Source organism: Schistocerca serialis, chromosome 8 (assembly GCF_023864345.2).
Source record: "Schistocerca serialis cubense isolate TAMUIC-IGC-003099 chromosome 8, iqSchSeri2.2, whole genome shotgun sequence".
In the NCBI taxonomy this organism is placed as follows: domain Eukaryota; kingdom Metazoa; phylum Arthropoda; class Insecta; order Orthoptera; family Acrididae; genus Schistocerca; species Schistocerca serialis.
The window spans coordinates 578,088,539-578,104,899 of NC_064645.1; positions in this window are offsets into that span (position 1 = coordinate 578,088,539).

Consider the following 16,361-nt stretch of genomic DNA (forward strand, 5'->3'; position numbering starts at 1 on the left):
AAGGACAAACTTAACCTATTCCTTTGAATTCAGCTCTGTCAGCCTTCGACGGACTGTCTTGCGGAGCAGCAATATTTTTTTGGAAACGAGATAAGGAAACGGAATGACTGAAGTCTTTGAAAGTGGAACAATCGTTAAGGATCAGGTTTAGCGATGAGGCACACTTCCACCTCCATGGGGATCGACTTGGATATTATGGATCCACACGTTCAGGATGCCGAATATTGTACGGAATGACGCCCGTATAGTCCCGATCTCATCGTTTGACAGTTTCCAGAAAAATACGTGCAGTCGAAAGTGATGATCGTCAGTAATTCATCACGGAATTCGGTTCAAGACTCTGCATACTCGTTGCTGCAGAAGGAAAGATTTCCAACATGAAATTCCCTTACATAAGATGGGAAAGGCAAAAGACACATGGAAGGGTGGGCCCACGATAATCGCATCATTTTTGCATTACGGTTCACATTTATTAACAGAACACATTACACTAATAAACGTAATACAATATTAACCAAGTCAAATAATGAGCAACTCGACCGTTATTTTCTTTTTTGCAAACAATCAGTTTAAGTCACTGATCAAAGGACCCAAACCACAAGCAAGATATCAGTAATTAATACAAAAGGCAAGATAATAAGGTAAGACATTTTTAATTAAAGCAATTTGGCGTTGGAATAATTAAAACAACTACTCTCCCAAAACCTTAAGAACAAATCGCCTCCGGCCGCGGTGGCCGAGCGAATCTAGGCGCTTCAGTCTAGAACCGCGCTACTGCTACGGTCGCAGGTTAGAATCTTGCCTTGGGCGTGGATGTGTGTGATGTCCTTAGGTTATTTAGGTTTAAGTAGTTCTAATTTCTAGGGGAGTGATGACCTCAGATGTTAAGTCCCATAATGCTCAGAGCCATTTTTGAACAAATCGCCACTGTCGGCTCTTAAAAGGGTTTTAAAAAGAAATTTAAATTAATTTCAGTATTAATCAGACTAGCCCTTGAAAGAAACACCTGCAGCTGTGATTACTAAATCACAAGTTCAAACATTCAGTCTTCAGAACAGACCGACCATGAAAGTTACGTACCAACAGTTTCGATTCAATAAGATTTTGTTTATATGCACGGAATGAATACAATACGAATGTGATGGCAAAATAAATAGAAAAACACCTCAAACATTGAACACTCGAGAAAGTAAGCTCAAAGTTTCCAAATATTAGTACGATAAGTGCAGGCTGAAATAATCTGATTTAGAAAACTTGAAGGTTAATCATAAATTTATTTATTTATTTTTTATTGCTTCTGTAGGTCATACATTTTGTACAGTAAAGCACATCATGATATAGGACAGTCAGTTTGAAAATTATGTTAAGACAGTGTATGATGAGAGATCACAGTAATGGATATATAGACAAAATATAAAAAAGTTGGTGTGTGATGAGAGATGACAGTTGTGGCACATACTACTCATAGCGGAATACATATAAGAGATACATACAGAATGTAAATAACATACAATAATTAAATAATCTTACTAAATACAAATACCTACAAGTGAATAAACAGCTCATTACAACTAATTAAAATTTTGTGGTACATACTTCACATAGCAGAATATATAGGTGAGGTACAGACACAATATAAATAAGATACAATAATTAAATTATCTTACTAAGTAGAAACATCTACAAGTGAATAAACAGCTTATTATAACTAATTAGAATTTTGTTTCAAGAAATTCATGTATAGAATAGAAACAGTGATTTAGTAGTAATTCGTTTCATTTAATTCTCATTATTTTTAGGCTTTTGTATGTTTTATGTCTGTTGGGAGGTGGTTGTATATTTTAATGTCCATACTCGTAACCCCATTAGCATATAATTTTGTGTTGTGAGCTGTAATTTGTAATTGGGTTTTGTTTCTGATCATGTGTGTGGCGGTCTGCATTTCTGTGGAGGGATTCCAAGTGCTGTACTGTAAAACAAGCTAGTTACATTATATAGAGGTATGGCAGTGACAGAATTTTTAACTGTCGAAACAGTGGTTTACAGCGTTCAGTTCGTTTTTTACATTTCATTATTCTTACCACTTGTTTTTGTAACTTGAAAATTATGGGAGATTCAGACCTATTTCCTCGGAAGACCAGGCCTTAGCGCAAGACAGACTCAAACAGGTCATGGTACACCAGCTTCAAGGTCTCTATACTGGCTGTGTCTTTTAATGATCTAAATAAATAACAGAATATATTAAGCTTTTGTGACAGTGCCTCAATATGTGGTTTCCAGTTTAGAGTGGTACTGATGCTATATCCAAGAAATTTGGTGACCTGCCTGTTTGTAATATCATCTTTGCCAATAACTGTAACTGCATTGAACAGGATAAGATTTTGCCTAATGTGGAATGTCATACTTACAGTTTTTTGAGTATTTATGAGGTCTGTTTGCTCCAAATCAAGATCGTAGTTGATAAGTAGTTCATTGACTGCATTTTGCAATGTGTCGCCTCTACTGGTTATCAAAATATTTGCGTTGTCATCATACAGAGAGGAGCTGACATTTGGAATGTGTCGTGGGATGTCATTAATGAACATGATGAAAAGAACAGGGCCAAAAAGAGATTCCTGAGCGTCGCCATTTGTTGTATGTAGTGCCTCTGACCTGCAGTACCTGGATGTCTTTGATTTTCTTACTTCTACATTTTGCTTTCTTTCACTACGGTAGCTATGGAGCTAATTGTGGGCTATACCTCTAATCCTATACTTCTGGAGTTTCATAAGAAGCAGCTTGTGGTCGACCATGCCAAATGCCTTGCAGTGATCAAGAAATACACCAGCAGCAGGTTGTTTATGGTCAACGAAACTTGAGAACTTTTCTAGAAATGCATAGAAAGAATGTGTGGTGGACCCATTTTCACGAAATCCGCACTGGGAAGATGTGATTTTGTAGTTAGAATTTAAAAATATTTATAATGTAAATGGCATACAGTATTCAAATATTTTTGAGAAGGCAGATAGTATAGCAATTGGCCTATAGTTTGCTATCTCCGTTTTCTCTCCCTTCTTGTAGAGAGGTATAATTTTAGCAAGTTTTAGCTGGTTGGAAATTTCCCTCTAGAAATGAGGTATTTATGATATTTGTCAGGGGTCCACTTATGTAATTTGAAAACTTATGAAGTAAGAAGCAGGGTATCATATCATACACTGCAGAATAAATCTTTTTAACTCTTTCTCTAATAATATCTTCAATTTCGCATGGTGTTGGAGGAGATAGAAAGAAGAAGTTCAGAGGAGTATTGTTTTTGAGAAGAGGGTGTACATTGTTTGGAGAGTTAGTCAGATTTGTGGGAAGATAGCGTACAACATTTGAAGAGATGGTTAGAAGATTTGTGGAAATTTCTGAAAAATAGCTGTTGAATTTGTTGGCAATTTCATGTGCATTTTCAGTCTTTTGCCCTTCTATATTCAGTGTGATATTACCCTCTATCCTTAATTTCATATCCCAGATGGTCTTACATTTGTTGGAAGAGCACTTAATTGTTTTATCACTATGAGCTTTTTTAGCCCATTTGACAACTATCCTGTATGTGCTTTTGTAATTTTTATAGTATACCTTGAACTCTATAATCGATGTTAACTAATTTCTCTTCTTCAGAAACGATTTCCTTGCCATTGCCAGTCTACATTTTATATCCTCTCTACTTCGACCATCATCAGTTATTTTACTCCCTAAATAGCAAAACTCCTTTACTACTTTAAGTGTCTATATTTCCTAATCTAATTCCCTCAGCATCACCCGATTTAATTTGACTACATTCCATTATCCTCGTGTTGCTTTTAATGATGTTCATCTTATATCCTACTTTCAAGACACGGCCCATTCCGTTCAACTGCTCTTCCAAGTCCTTTGCTGTCTCTGACAGAATTACAATGTCATCGGCGAACCTCAAAGTTTTTACTTCTTCTCAATGAATTTTAATACCTACTCCGAATTTTTCTTTTGTTTCCTTTACTGCTTGCTCAATATACAGATTGAATAACATCGGGGAGAGGCTACAACCCTGTCTCACTCCTTTCCCAACCACTGCTTCCCTTTCATGCCCCTCGACTCTTATAACTGCCATCTGATTTCTGTACAAATTGTAAATACCCTTTCGCTCCCTGTATTTTATACCTGCCACCTTCAGAATTTGAAAGAGAGTATTCCAGTTAACATTGTCAAAAGCTTTCTCTAAGTCTACAAATGCTAGAAACGTAGGTTTGCCTTTTCTTAATCTTTCTTCTAAGATAAGTCGTAAGGTTAGTATTGCCTCACGTGTTCCAACATTTCTACGGAATCCAAACTGATCTTCCCCGAGGTCCGCTTCTACCAGTTTTTCCATTCGTCTGTAAAGAATTCGCGTTAGTATTTTGCAGCTGTGACTTATTAAACTGATAGTTCGGTAATTTTCACATCTGTTAACACCTGCTTTTTTTCGGAGTGGAATTATTATATTCTTCTTGAAGTCTGAGGGTATTTCGCCTGTCTCATACATCTTGCTCACCAGATGGTAGAGTTTTCTCATGACTGGCTCTCCCAAGTCCATGAGTAGTTCTAATGGAATGTTGTCTACTCCCGGGGCCTTGTTTCGACTCAGGTCTTTCAGTGCTCTGTCAGACTCTTCACGCAGTATCTTATCTCCCATTTCGTCTTCATCTACATCCTCTTCCATTTCCATAATATTGTCCTCAAGTACATCGCCCTTGTATAGACCCTCTATAGACTCCTTCCACCTTTCTGCCTTCCCTTCTTTGCTTAGAACTGGGTTGCCATCTGAGCTCTTGATATTCATACAAGTGGTTCTCTTTTCTCCAAAGGTCTCTTTAATTTTCCTGTAGGCAGTATCTGTCTTACCCCTAGTGAGACAAGCCTCTACATCCTTACATTTGTCCTCCAGCCATCCCTGCTTAGCCATTTTGCACTTCCTGTCGATCTCATTTTTGAGACGTTTGTATTCCTTTTTGCCTGCTTCATTTACTGCATTTTTATATTTTCTCATTTCATCAATTAAATTCAATATTTCTTCTGTTACCCAAGGATTTCTACTAGCCCTCGTCTTTTTACCTATTTGATCCTCTGCTGCCTTTACTACTTCATCCCTCAAAGCTACCCATTCTTCTTCTACTGTATTTCTTTCCCCCATTCCTGTCAATTGTTCCCTTATGGTCTCCCTGAAACTCTCTACAACCTCTGGTTTGTATGGAGTGTAGCCATGTATGGAAGTGAAACATGGACGATAACTAGTTTGGACAAGAAGAGAATAGAAGCTTTCGAAATGTGGTGCTACAGAAGAATGCTGAAGATAAGGTGGGTAGATCACGTAACTAATGAGGAGGTATTGAATAGGATTGGGGAGAAGAGAAGTTTGTGGCACAACTTGACTAGAAGAAGGGATCGGTTGGTAGGGCATGTTTTGAGGCATCAAGGGATCACAAATTTAGCATTGGAGGGCAGCATGGAGGGTAAAAATCGTAGAGGGAGACCAAGAGATGAATACACTAAGCAGATTCAGAAGGATGTAGGTTGCAGTAGGTACTGGGAGATGAAGAAGCTTGCACAGGATAGAGTAGCATGGAGAGCTGCATCAAACCAGTTTCAGGACTGAAGACCACAACAACAACAACAACAACCTTGAACTCTTTGGATTTGCCACTGTCCATTTTGCTAAGTTTGTGCAGCAATATCATCTTGTTTTAATACCTTTTGTGACCCCAGCATTCTGTTTTTTCTTAGTGATGGCTTTGTTTACTCTGGGAAATGGCGATTAAATTAATATTCAAATATCTGCAGAAAATTCTCATATTTTTCATTTGTAGTAGAAGAAGTAAATACACTTTACACAGTCTTCTTCCTTTAATCTAACTACAAAGTTATTTATGTTACTATCACTATAACTTCTACACTTAATAACTGTTTTTCCTGTTGGGAGTACATTGAGTGGTGGAGTAAAATGTATTGTTAGTGCAGTGTGATCGGAGAAACCAACATCTGTAATTTGTACAGTGCAATCAGTGTTAGTAGCAACCCGATCAAGACAGCTGTTTAATCTCGTTAGACATATTACTTCCACATTTAAGTTCAATGACACCATTAAATTTACTAATTGCGTCTTTCGAGCAGATTCTTCAAGGAAATCAATGTTGATATCAACATATATTACTATATTTTTTGAGTTATTGTGATATAATTTTTCTAGCAATAGTGCAAAGTTTCTGAGGAAGACAGAAAAGTCTCCACTAGGTGATCTATGTACACACACATTATATACATATTTAGGTCGGCAAGTACTACCCCAGCTATTTCAATGTCTTTGTCTAAGGAATACACTCCACAGGTATGGAGAGGTTCACAACTAATGCTGTTTCTTATGTAGCTACAACTTCCACCACCTTTGTAATTTTTCCTAGAATAGTGGTGAACTAGTCTGAAGTTTTGAATATACTGATAAGGTAATTCTGACTCTTTTAGCCAGTGTTCACTAATACACAATAACTGAATGTCTGACAAAACGTTGGTATCATTAGTAAGAATTTCAGGTTCACTTACTTTATTTCTCAATCTTTGTACTCTGTGACAGTATATGTTAAGGTTGACACATTCTTCTATGTGAGAAAGATTTATGTCTGCTGCGTCCTCTTGCGATAGAGGTGACTTAATCATAAAAAAATCTTCGTTATTAGCTGATAATTGGATAATACTACCCATTTCGGGAGAGATGTAAAATATTTGGCGGAAAAATGAACATAAGATCGATAAATAAGAGAGCAGGCTAAATGAACTTCAGAAATACACTGCTAGCGGGAACAGCTTCACCAAGGTAATGTAGGGCAGCCACAGACACTCCCCAAAAACACCGTACTGGTGCGTAACAGCAACAGGTCACCGCAGCCAAGCGCCGCCCCAAACAGCGGACCCGCAACTAGTAAAACTAAGAGCCGTTAAGAAACAGCATTCAGGTGCAACGTGAGCTAAAAGATACAAGTTAAGGAAATGTAATTCAACCATGCCTTACTAACTTAATGGCATAAAACCTCCAAATCTACATTAATAACCAAACATCAACGTTATTCAAAGTTGCATAGATCGAACACCGCTAGATAACATAAAACGATAAAATTAAGGGGTAACGAACGTCTCCCCAGAAACAACTTTAATGAATAAGGTGAAGTAATTAATCTCAGAAATTTACTTGAAATAGAAAAAAACAGTTAATAACTCACATAGCCTAGAGACTTGTCTGTAACAAACTGAAATTCCTACGAGAAACCGGAGTTTACCTCTAGGAGGTGGTACGTAACTGCTAGCATTTACGAGTAAGGCTCTCTTTCATGGCACTTAGATTTTAGAGTTATTTAAAACACAGTTTGAACCGAATACAGTAGTTTGAGAAATTTTCTTAAAATGATTAAAATATGAAATAATAAATCCGACAAAACATCCCAAGGCGTTAAAAACAACAGCTTAATAAACCAGACTTACCACAGAGCTTATGAACAATTTAACAGCACTAAATTCCCAATTTCATTAAACGAGAAATGCCCTGATGACTCACAGGAAAACAACAACGATTTGAAAGCCACCATATTTGAGGTACCAGACTGGTATAAGTGAGGCACAGCTTTAAGTACGACTTATAATGGCAAGCAGCCACACGTATGGTATTACACGTGTGGAATAAGCACTACCTACTAAATGCATCAAACTCAAACAGACCAGTTGTAGTTAACATTGCTTCACCCGTAAGTCGTTATTCCATAATTTCAGGTCAATGCAAAACACCGACATCCAAAAGCGCACAGCATGAACATAAGGAAAGACAATTCAACTGAAGCACACTGAAGTGCGTGGTGAAAACTTCGGTGCAGCCACTAACGGTACACTCGCAACCAACTAGTCTCCGCACAAACAGAGCGGGGACCACACAGACGACGGACCGACCACTGCCCTTTCGCTGCGCTCCCGTGTGTTTCCAAGACTCGGCGTCAGCGTTAACACACAGGAAGCTAAGGATAATTCCCGCCACCTAGGGGCGCCAGAAATCAAGGGTAAGAAAAGATGAAGCCGCCACGGTTCACAACCCTTTCTATTAAAGTTCAGGTTGTGTGCCTTAGCACAAATACGATAACAAGCATGTATCACCCCTTATTATGTCGTAGTAGACAAAAACTTTGTAAGACCCTGACTCTTTTATTATGGCACTTACACGAAATATGCAATGAAAAATATGTACTGATCAGAGGCCTTGTTATCTTGATTTACTGAATACTGCAAGACTAAAAGAAATGTAGTTTTTGTGCAGTGGTGCTCATGCAAGTTTCCTGAGCTTCCTCATAACATTACCATACCAATAATTCTTGCAACTTACAACTCCTTCACTTTTTCCTTTTGTTCCGCCTGTCCAAGATCAAGAACAGCGCAGCGGCACTCCAGATCAGGTCTGGAATTTAATGTACGGTCTCTTCTGGAGAAATTTATTAGAAAACTGGACTTTTGTTCGCCCTTTCTGCAAGAGATTTTTACACTTTTTTTTTTTTTGAAAACTGACAAGGTGAGATTGTGGCTTTGTAAAATTACATGTTAATTATTACAATAAAGTAAACAGAGCAACTAGTTACCGTCTATAATGCTTTTTGTTAGCGACAAATAGGACCACTCCGGTTTCGAACAGGTTTGTTATCACACGACTGTCCACATTTAAAATTCCATGTAATTTGTACCGTAAATGTAGCATTCGCTGATTTTTCTTCTTTCGGATCTGCAGCTCTTATATTTCTTTCCGTGTTTCCACCTAAATTATAGAGTATAGATTCCGCCTTTATGTTCACCGCGTTTTACGAAGTGAAAAGGCATTAATAAAAAATGAAATTACACAAAATACATTAATATGTGTGTGCAGTGCTCTCAGAACGCAAAAGGAGAAGGATCAGTCACAATAAAACATGACAAGCTCTGAGTGCAGGACACCATACGGATGGTCCTGCACGTCCATTTAACGTAAAATCACGTTTTCAATACACAAAACCCACTGATGATGGCACAGAGGTGCCGAAACATTTTTGGGTACAAAGAAAAAAAAGAGTGTTTTTGCATAAAGGCGAAACCTATACCATACAATCGCTGATTTTTTTTGCTCTGGCAAAAGTTCCTTCACGTATTAGTGCACTCCATTAAATAATGATAGAAGAAAAAGAACTGCATTATTGTAATAGTCCTAACAGTAAATCAAAACAACTTTTTAAGAGAAAAATAAATTAGATTTATGTTAGGTATATAGGTCAGAAATCGAATCCAGATATACTTCGAGACATTTATTTAGTAGGCTTATAGTCGGAAGTAACTGGTCTAAAGAAAAACAAAGAATAAACTTCCAACTCTTAAAATTAATTACCCTTGCAAGGAATAAACAAAGTACTTTGTTGGTCGGTCTCTTGTTCCCATACTTACATCTAAAATCCTTTATGTTTTTATTGCACTGTTTATTCCATCGAAGCATTGTAAATTTCGATGAATGCCAAGTAATATTTAACAGTTTCCTGAACTTTGAAGATACAAATAGTGTAGGACATCACTCAAATACTTCGGTCACGCTGATCTTTATTAATAAAGATGATGGCTTCCTAAGAAAATCTGTCAAAGACTGCTGTCTCTCAGAGAAGTTACAGTACACATAGACTTTACGACAGAAATACAGAGGGCATAAATCATGCAGTACATGCAATATATTTTGAATGATCACTAATTGCAACTAATGTAATATAAAGAAAAACAGTTCATCATAAAAATGTTATGGAAATATATGTTCTGTTGAAATTGGAGAAAGACAAAAAAGTATGAGAACCGTGTACGATTGATTTCATTATGATAATTATTGTATATTAGACACGTAATAAGGTGTAATTTTACATACAGAGCTATTATGACTGTGGGTACTACATTATTCTGAGAAAGCTTGTTGAAAGTCTAAATGAATTGGACTGTTTCATTAACTTATGAAAAATTGGTTACATGAATTAGCAGGCCGTTGTATGCTGAATTGGAAATTCAGTCTGGCGGCAGAAAAAATTATGTGGTGAAATGCTTTTATGTAAGTGTATTTCCGTCTCATTAGGAAGGCTCATGAAGCTACCTTTTTCAGCTTGGTGCAATATTTGGAGATGTTCACTACAGTCCCCACTAATCGTAACTTTACTACTACTCACAGCAACAAATATCTTCAGCCACTCCTTGCCACAAGCGATTTCCAAGCGGCCTATGAGTATGACTCTGTCAAATCTCTACTCTACTCTAGAAGGGCACTGCTGCAGCACTCACTCACTACCGTCTCGGTTTTATTTTTCCGGTGCTGTCGAACGCTTTAGAACAGCCCATGACCAGCTTACTGACTACTTAACGATGAATAACTTACTAGATCAATACTAATCGTTGATCTGCAAACATTATAACAAAATATATGCCTTAATAACAGATACAAGAAACCTAAATCTATCCGTGGGCATACAAGAGGCGAGTGTCACATGGTTTTTAGACTTCAGAAATTTGTTTGCTAGTGCTGACTGCGACATTTTTATTGCCAAATGTAGCAACCCAATTTTTTTTTTCAACCAGACATCTCTCCAACAATGCTTCATGTCAGGGATACAACATTGCAATGGAGACTGTTAGTTTCAGGTTTCCCACCGAGTTCGGTATTAGGTACTACATATTGCACTCCATGATGATAGTTGGGTACATGTTTTTTAAATTATTTGCATGATTAGTTGTAATGAAGTAGAATGACTCCTTTTACATTTTACTTTCGCATTACACATTCATTTACAAATATCGCTACATGATGACCATTTACAGGCATTTTCTGTCCTTATCAGGTGTTGCGTTTTTCATAGGTGTCGTACCTCTACAAGTGCAGAATTGAATATGTTGTATCTTTTTGAAATTGAGAGGGACCATTCTTAGAAATCTACTCAATAATATCAATAGTACCTTTAACAACTCTGTTTACCATTTCTTCTATTGCTGTATGTATGTTCAGATTGATCACATTACTAGTGTCATCTGCAAAAATAACTAGTTCTGCTTATTGTATTTTAAACGAAATATCGTTCACATATATCAGGAACAATATTGGACCTAAAACAGAGCTTCGTGGAACCCCGTAAGCGACTTATTCGCAATCAGAATAAAATTTCCCTGCTTACATTCGTTGAATTATTAAGTATAACTTTCTGTTTTCTTTTGGATAGATATGGCATTACCCAGTTGCCAGCTATACCACCAATTCCGTAGAACCAATATTGTGATGAGATAGTTACATGTTGCATGGATAATTTTGTATGATAGATCGTAATGAAGTTGAACGAGTCATTTTACATTCACATCGGAAATTAATTTGCACATACGGCTGCATTCTGGATATCTCAGCCTTTTTCTTCCAGATGTGAGCTAGTAATTCCTATCCACCACCTTTTACACACTGTAGTAAAAGACATTCTTCTACAGAATAGAAGAAGTTGTCAGGGAGAAACTTCCTCAGTTTGTTTAAAAATTTTACTTTATTGCCTTGACTTTTATATCACTGGGCAAGTGATTAAAAATTTTTGTTGCAGCATTGTGCGCCCTTTTTTGTGCTAAAAACGACCTTAATGTGTCACACAGTGAAATGCCTTAGATAGGTCACAGAAAATACCAACTGCTGCTATTTTCTTATTTAATTATTGTAAAATTTGATTGCGTAAGTGGCATTCCGAAATCAAACTGAGATTATTGAAAATATTATTGTTACTCAGACGTGATACTATTCTGGAATCCATCACCTCCTCGTTAATTTTGGAAAATGGCGTCACTAGTGAAAAGAATCAGTAGTTATTGACATCTTAATTTTAATTTTCTTAATTTTCTTAATGTTAGGAGGAGAAGTTCGTAAGACATATGATTAAATTTCATGTGAGTTAGTTTTTCGACTTACTGCTTTAATTCTTCTCTTGAACTGTTTATCCCTATATTTTTATCACATTTAATAAATGAAGACTGCAGTAGGTACTGGGAGATGAAGAAGCTTGCACAGGATAGAGTAGCATGGAGAGCTCATCAAACCAGTCTCCGGACTGAAGACCACAACAACAACAATGACATCTTCCCTATCGAGTGTCTTATAGAGGGTTTAGAATTGGAATATTTCAGTCTCTTTCAAAAAATGCACTCAGTTAATGACGTATTACATATTTCAGAATATACTGTAAATATTATACGGAAACAAGTCTTAAGCACTCCTTTGGAAACGCCATCAGATCGAGGTGAGCTTTTATGTTTCACGGAATATATGATTCTCTTAATTTTAGGAGGAGAAGTTCGTAAGACATATGTTTAAATTTCATGTGAGTTAGTTTTTCGACTTACTGCTTTAATTCTTCTCTTGAACTGTTTATCCCTATATTTTTATCACATTTAACAAATGAAGACTGAACACGTCTGCTACCTGTGACATATCATATATAGCCCTTCCACCAATAATGATATAATCCTGTTTTGTGGCCTGCTGATATGAATTTATCATGGAATAGATTAAATTTCACGTCAGCATTTGGTTTCCTATAAATTTCATCCCTGGTCATCTCTTGTAAAGTATTGTTAGAAACATTCAGCATTTTCATGTGTCATCAGTTCTGTACCGCTGTAAGTACATGTCTGCTGAAGACCACTGGTTACATTTAAGTACAAAATCCGTTTTCTTGAAAACATGTATCGAGAAAATAGGTGTTGATGTATACGAGTGATCAAAAACCCGAGTGCTCCTGGTCAGTCATTCTACATTCATTAGTTCAAATCTAGGGAATTTTTAGTTATAAACTGGACAAAAATAGCTGTCTCTCGCTCAGCATTGAGTCAAGAAGTAATATTAGATGAAAATCAAAAGTGGGTCTCAACTTGCAAGAAACTATCATTATCTCTCCATGAAGAGCAAAAGTATGAAAAGCTATTCGACTTGAACCTGAAAGAGAAACCACAATGTTGTGCAACACCTAAGGACGACAGGTACTTTTGCATAATGTGTTACTGCCAAGCAACATAGTTCGATGAAACTTGGGACACACATAGAAAAAATGGTACAGTATAGTACAGAAGACACCTGAATGAAGTATGCAATGAGCTAAACACGAATGACATTTTTATTCAAAGAAAGTGATTGCAGTTAGTTACCACGAATTATGGTGTTCCCTTGGATATTACAAAAGGTGGGACGCTGTTCTTAATAGCGTGTGTAATGACCAAGAATAACAGCGCATGCTCTGCAGGTACTCCCCTGCTAACCACACGATATGTAAGGAGTTCTTGTGACAGGGCGTTCCGTTACCCCACCAGAATGGTGGCCAACTGCTGGACGGCTGTTGGTGCATGTACACGTGCTGCAGTGTGTGCCCCTGTCGTATCCTACATGTGTTCGATTTAAGTTGGGGAACGAGCAAACGAGTCTATTTGCCGAAAATCCTCATTCCAAGGATGCTGTTCGGTGCTATCGCGCATTGTTATCCATAAAAGTGAAGTCACAGCCGAATGCAACACTGAAAGGAACTGCATGGAGAAGGAGTACAGTTTCACAATAACGTTGACTGGAGAAACTACAAGATCTGGATATCAGTCCGCTCATGCAACATGTGTCTTTCAACAACGTAACATCCACATCACGAAAACGATTATGTTCGTCAGTGTTCCTGGATGCATTACGTGTTCCCATCTCTCGCCGTATGAGGGTACGTCCAGAATCACTACTTAGACTGACTGCTTCGTTCTGAGGCGAGCACGTGACTCCATTCCTCGTTGGTTCAATCCCTATGCTCTTGGCAACATCGTAAACGGTATCGACGATGTGCATGTGTCAAAAAAATATAACGTCAGGTCCTCGAGCAAAGAGACTACCACCATGCAGTCGCCATGCCAGTGTGGAGCGTGAGACTGCGTGATTTGCAATCCTGTTAAATGCGGTTGCAACTGCACCTGCTGGTTGATGGAGGTCCCTTCCTGTCGGCTGTACAATATAGCGGTCATCTGTTGCTGTAATTGACAGTGGTCGACCTCCTCCTTCGGTCAGCAGTGCCTATGGGTCAGAACAACCTCAATGCACATGAAACAATGCTGTGAGCAATACCTAACTTCTGGACAAAACTCGTCATCCTTCTTCCTTCTTTCAGTTTCCCGGTGATACTTCCCCTTGTGAAGTCATCTAAAAGACTTTTGCTGTCGATGTTGTAATGAAGGACACCACCACATTGCACTGTAAGTGCTTCGTGACACACACACACACACACACACACACACACACACACACACACACACACAGACAGACACACACGCACGTGTTTCATCGCTCCTTCAACTGCCTCGTGTTGCGGTTCCAGCCCAATTTCGTGCTGTAGTCACGCTGACCTCATGCAATGTGATCTCCAACTTTCTTTGCACTTCTGGAAGGCTTCCGGCAACATGCCCCCACACTTCCATTCATTTCCACCGACCAGTTAATATATTTTATGTAGATCGTCCTTGAGTTTTGCAGAGCACTGTAGTACAGGAGCTGGTGCTTCCCGTAGTCGACTGCAGAGATGTTATCCTGCAAGGTCTTTCGAGGAAAGCTTACGGCCTTTGGAGCTAGTGATGAACGCCTGTATACGATGTATCTGCGATGGTCGACATTTTCATCTTATTCAAGCATCTTTTACACCGCTATCCTAGCTAGGTGGAGACAAGCGCAGAGATTAACGTACATTGTTTTTGTTTTACCATCTGATTAACGTCTACGGTCCCTCCTGCATTTGTCGACCTTGGCACTCTTGTTTGAACAAAAAATCACTCGCTACCATCAGAATAAAATTCTTTCCGAACCCCTTCAGCATATAGGTGCCTCCTCTGAATACTTCCCATCAATATTATAATTAATATTATAAAATCAAATGTGATTCAAAAAGTCTTATATATTATGTTAACCCATGGTCCAGCTTAAGAGAGGATATGAAGTTTCTAATCGGACCAGGTTATGTATATCGGGTGTCTCTTCAAAGAGTCGTCAAGCACGTTTTCTCTGGTGTTTCTGCACATATTTGCAATTGATGTTTTGCTATATTTAGATGGTGTCAGTCCAAATAAATATTGCTCATCGTGTCTTTCATGCGACACCCACCGTCGACTGAATGCGTCGGTTTGTTTCGCGATACTAAATTATTTTTAAAGCGCGATTTCACATTTCCATGTGACAAAGCGGTCCCAAATCTAGTGCGATATTAGTTTTGTCGGTATGTATTAATGTGAACAGTAAAACAGGAATAATAACCGGTACCCCAGCAACAAATGAGCAGCGCTGTTGCACGGTGGTAGCAGTCAGAACGGGCCGGATGGAAGGTGTCACTGCTGGATTACTGGTTATTCTTCGTATTTTACTGTCGCTTGTAATACACATCGATAAAGCGAATATCGTACTAGACTAAACTGGACCGTTCTGGCGAATGTGTATGTAACATTTCACTTTAAAAATCATTTTGTTTGTAACGGAAAACAAACACTTTCCGTCGACACCGGGCATCACATGAGAGACCTGCGTAGCAGTGTTTATTTCGGCTGACACCATCTACATATTGCAAAAACTAAATCGCATATATCTGTCGAAATGTTAGAGAAAATGCACCTGACGGCTCTTGGAAGAGACACCCACAATTACCTTTGCACGAACAAATTGAGAAAGCTTCTCGCTCGCTCCAATAAATATTCGTGTTCGAGGTGTGTGAGAAAAGTAATGAGAAAATTTGTTACCAACCAAAGTTTTTATTTTTTTCAGACAACAATATTGTCCCCTTTGCCAGCTATACACCGCCGGAGTTGTTCCCAGTCTTGGTAGCAGCGCTGAAAGGCTCCAATTAATAGGGCCCAGAGAGCCCGAAAATGACGTCCTTTCAAGACTTTTTCAATTTTGGGAGAAGAAAAAGTGAAAAGGACTCCGATCAGTTGTGGAACAACAGGTCAAAAATTCCGTGATAAAAGTGGTCATTGACATGGGGCAATGTCATGATACCGCATCCACTTATCTCTAAGTGTCTGGTCTCGCTAGATTTATCTTTTTTCTCAGAGTTTCAAGAACATCTAGATTAAGCACTAGGTTGACAATTTGTCCTGGAGGCCTAGTCTCACAAGAACACGCACACATTGTATGTTTCCATCGGTTGAAGATCTCCCTGGGCGAAGTTCATCTTCAACGCGTTCACGGCTTTCCAAAAAACATTTGCGCCAGCGAAAAAGTTGTGCTACTGATAAGGAATGTACCGCATTGGCCTGTTTCTACCGTTCAAGGTCAC